Source organism: Condylura cristata, unplaced genomic scaffold (assembly GCF_000260355.1).
Source record: "Condylura cristata isolate star-nosed mole 26May11 unplaced genomic scaffold, ConCri1.0 scaffold00013, whole genome shotgun sequence".
Lineage (NCBI taxonomy): Eukaryota > Metazoa > Chordata > Mammalia > Eulipotyphla > Talpidae > Condylura > Condylura cristata.
The window spans coordinates 8,282,744-8,287,399 of NW_004567114.1; the positions used below are offsets into that span (position 1 = coordinate 8,282,744).

Below are 4,656 nucleotides of genomic sequence, written 5' to 3' on the forward strand. Positions count from 1 at the left end.
CCACCCCAGAAAATCATGGTTAGAATACATGTCAGATAACTTTCTGTAACAACCAGGTCCAAAACCCAAGGCATAAAATGACAATCATCTTTCTGGTCCAACTGCTGGTCGGCTACGGGTCAGTTGATTTAGTTTAGGCTTATCCGGGATGATTCTATTCCGTGTGCTTCATCCTCCGCTGACCCAAACTAGGTCTTCTCATGGAAGGGAAGTATAAGAGGACCAAGAAACACAAGGCCACTTTAGACCTAATCTCAGAACCTTAACATGGCTACTTCCCTGAGTGAAAGGAACTCCAGAGTCATGGCAAAAGGTATGAATATATATTTGGGCCAACACCATAAACTGCTCCACAAAAGGCCATGACTGTGACATACATACCTTTGGTGAATAAACCACATAGCTTGTCTGCTACTGTGACAGGTCTGACTGTCGTTGGGATTCATGATGGCTATCATTAACCACAATCAGTCACTCAGTATTCCTCCAAGCTCTCCTACTTTTGGTCCCGTGGTCAACCTTCTGATTTTCCTTGGGTTTTCATGTGGCTGTTTGATCAAGAGAGATGGGTACTTGTGCTCTGCATTGATTCTACTTCCCAGTCTGTGTTCATAGGCATGCCATTACCTGCTTCATCCTCTAGTGAGCCTGACATCTTCAAGGGAGTTTAGCTTGAATGCCAAGCTGGAAAAGGAGCAAATTTCTAAATGTGGAAAGCTTAAAGTCAGTTTACATACTCTGGCAAATTCATACTATAAAGCCAGTGGACAACTAACTAATGACTTTTTCTTGGGGAGACCTCTACTGTGGGGTAATTTTTGCCGGGATTTCTGTAGTTTCTCTACATTTAAACCCAGCACTTTGCTTTTAATTGTGGAAGGGAAGAGAGTTACAATCCACATTATCTTCTTTCAGGGCAGCCAAGTATATACATGACGATCATAGGACTCTTGTCAGGGAAGAACCACTGGGGTATGACTGATGTAATAAGATCTTACGGAATTGTGGGACAGACCAGGGAAATAAAGGTCTGAAAGTGAGACTGAAGAATCAGAGAAAAAGTCACTAATTAGCCCCCATAAAGCCAGTGCAGGTGGACTTGTAGGATCAGAAGGGGCAATCAATCTACCCCACCTGGGCTCAGAACCATTGAAATTTATGATTTCATAAGCATGCTAGGACTTTGTATGCTTTTGAAGAATTGTTCATTCATTTGATAGAGATTCTTCTACGTGTGAGGCAGTATAGTGTGTTCAGGGAATCATAATTCCTGTCCATCAGTAAATCATGGAGTGAGTTTTGTAGGAAGAGGGGAAAGAAGCCAATGCTCAGTTATTGGGTAGGTGCCACAGGAGAAAAATTGGTGGGCAATGGTTGGACTGCTGACACAGAGCTCCAGATTCTCTCTCAGATGGGTCATTTTCCAGAAGAGGCGATACTTCCATTGATTGAACATGAAATTGCCAACAGATAGCTGTAAGGAAGAGGTAATAAAAAAAACAAGTAGTTCAGAAGGTCAAAAACATGTGGGGATGAGGCTGGAGAGGTAGGAGTGGATTCAGCCACAAAGTCCTCATCAGTTGCACTAAATGAGAAAAGAATGAAAAGAGTCCAGGAGTAGGGGTAAGTGATTTCTATCAAATGAAAGAATGCATACACACAGAAAAATTGAAGCAGTACCTTTATTCGCATGCACAGTAAATGATTTTTCTCCTTAGGCCTGCCTCAAATGATGACATTAAAAAAATTCATGCTTACTACTAAAAAACAAGCAGCCAACCCAGTTTCACTTAGAACATTGTGACAATCATTTTATGGGAATAGGTTAAGCACCAGGTCATGAAGAAAGGTGAATATCCTCCATTCATCTCGGAGTAGTCCTGCCTTTGAGGGTAGAACAAGAAGGAGGCTCATTTCAAGGAAAACAAAGAACATGGTTTCATGGTTTTCAAAGAACTATATCTGTCTACAGAGTGGATTCTTTTTTTTTTTTTTAAGATTTATTTGTTTATGTATACAGAACTGGGGTACAGGCCAAAGGTGCAGTGCCGGTGAGCGGATTCACCAGAGGCAGATTGGGGAGCAGAACAGGCCGACTATGATAAAGTACACTGCTGAGGAGAGCAGCGGGCAGGTCAGGAGAGGTCTGCCGCACCATGTGGGTCACCTCCAGGGCGGGGATCGAACTCATGCAGAAGTGGCTTTAGCTTCTTAGTGCTGTGCTTTAACCCGCTGCGCCACCAGGAAGGGCCCTCAGAGTGGATTCTTTTAAGGAGGTTTTTTAGATGGAAGGAAACTCATCAGTTCTTCCTCTTGAATTCTTCCTCGTCGGTGAGGGAGTTTGTTAAGGTTTTCAGCCTGGGGCCCAAGTACTCAGTCCTTTTCAATAAATATTGAGGAGCACTTACATATTCATTCATTCACTCTTCACTCATTGAAATGACATTTTTATGCCCTGCTGTATGATGTCAGGTGCTGCAGGGGAGTAAAAGATGGATAAAGCTCCTTGCCCATGAGAACTAACACATAAATGGAGCTGTCTAATCAAGGATGAATTCTACCTGAGGGGCAAATGAGAAAGACTCTCTCTTTATACATGTGTAATAGCTATCTGTATATCTATGTCACATATAAATAATATACCTAGAGAGAATATATCACATATGTAAATTTTATGCTATGTGAGATCCTTAAGTAGAGCACATACATATTTGTATATGTAATATATAGAAACACTGAAAGTTAAAAAAGCCTTGTAGAGGCCCTCCCTGGTGGCGCAGCAGGTTAGAGCATAGCACTAAGAAGCTAAAGCCACTTCAGCATGAGTTTGATCCCCACCCTGGAGGTGACCCATGTGGTGCAGCAGACCTCTCCTGACCTGACTGTTCCCCTCAGCAGTGTGGTCAGTTGGCCTATTCTGTCCCCTACTCTGTCTATGGTGAATCCTCTTACCACCCCTGCACCTCTGGCCTGTACCCCAGTTCTGTATGCATAAATAAATCTTTTTAAAAAAGAAACCCTTGTAGTCAATCTAACTCTACTTGGCCAGCTACTATTTGTTTGACCCTCAGTAATAACAGTTACATTGCAATTGAGGATTAAATGAGATGACTCATGTGAAACTTTGTGCAAACACTACAGAAGTTTGCAAACATTTGTAGTAGTGACAACTTATTGAAGATGAATGTGTTAGGGCTTTGAAGCAGTGTTTATCAAAAGTGTGTGTGGAAACTAATGCTCTAGGAGGTAACAGACATTGAGCAAGAAGTTGTGTGTTTTGCAGGGGAGGCAAAATTTTACCTCTGCCTTCTTAGGGTCTATGGATGTGACTGAGAATTAAGTGGACTTAAATAGATTAGCAGGTGCAAAGTGTATAGATTTTTCCATGTCAATGGGAGAACCCCTGGGAGAGAAAGACCCAAAGAAGCAGCTTGAGTCACATATATACTAAGTTAAACAAAGAGTAGTAAAGGGGGCCCGGGCTTGGGCAGTGTAGAAATGAGTAGGGAGATAAGGGGTGGTCTGAGAAGCCGGACCCCATCTCTGATAAGAACAGTTCTTTTACTGTTCTTTTACATGGGAGTTTCACCTGCTTTCAGGAAGAAAAAAGGCTAGAAAGTGCTTCTTGCTTCTGTTTTTCAAGTTTCTGTTTCTCAAGTGTCTTTAAGCAAATAATTCTTACGTCAAAGTGGTACAGTGTGCCACCCCTCAGGCCCTCTCAGTTTGGGAAATGCAGGGTGCTACAAAGTGAAACAGGGGTTTTAGGCTTATACACGCTTTGACCATCTCAAGGAGAGCAATCGTGCTGTGTCTCTTCCCCCAGATTAACTCGATTTGGGATCTATCACAGCCTCCTCCACCCCGATTCTAGTGTCTTCAGTGTTTGGAGGGAACCAGCATTCACTTTGCAAAAAGGCTCCTGAAGAAAAAGTATTGTCTTTTATTTCAATCGACGGTCCATCAGACTCTCAAAAACGGAACCCTTCGTCGGCGATAATCCGGGTCAGCTTTCCAGGTACAGTGATGCAATTCCTACCGTGGGAGGCTGCAGAGAGCCCAGCGCTGCACGGGGCGGGACCTCGTGGGGGACACTGACTCCCTTGATAGTGAGAGTAGAAGCAAAGCCACAAAAGTTAAGAGAGGCGGGCTGATTCTCAGCTACTCTATAATTAGAAATACCCAAGTCAAGTCATGACACCAGGAGACTAAGGAAAGATGCTGCGATTCCAAGAAAAGGGTGCGGTAATACTTCTGTGAGACTGCTGCTCCTTCCGCTTCTATTCATAGAGGTTCTCAGTTCAAGGTTTCCTTGTATACCTACCTTTTGCCTCCAGAAGCCCCAGCACCCTGTCCGCCCCGCAGCGGCTGCGCACACCCGGGGCGCTGGAGTCCAGGGCGCATGCGCAGGCGTCCAGGTACCAGGCGGAGGCCCCCGCCCGCCCCGCCCTCCGCGCGCACCTCTTGAGGGGCGGGGCGAACCTGCCGCGGGGCGGGGCGGGTCTGAGGGGGCGGGGCCTCGGGCGCTTTGGTTCCAAGTGACCAAGTCACGGTTCCCGCCCGCAGCGACGGCGGAGCTCCCACGGCCTCGAGCAGGTAACCAGCCGCCGGCTTCACCTCAGCGTGGTGTGGGGCGGGGGCCCCCGAAAGCCGCCCGCG

General features: G+C 45.5%; 1 protein-coding gene across 1 annotated transcript in view; it reads left to right on the forward strand.

Annotated features, from left to right (window-relative positions):
- Window positions 1–4,513: 4,513 nt before the first annotated feature.
- TC2N (tandem C2 domains, nuclear) overlaps window positions 4,514–4,656 on the forward strand; it is a 28,533-nt gene continuing 28,390 nt past the window's right edge. Inside the window, exon 1 of the mRNA XM_012724426.1 lies at window positions 4,514–4,593. The gene's annotated coding sequence lies outside the window, so the exon portion shown is untranslated. The remainder of the gene's footprint in view (window positions 4,594–4,656) is intronic.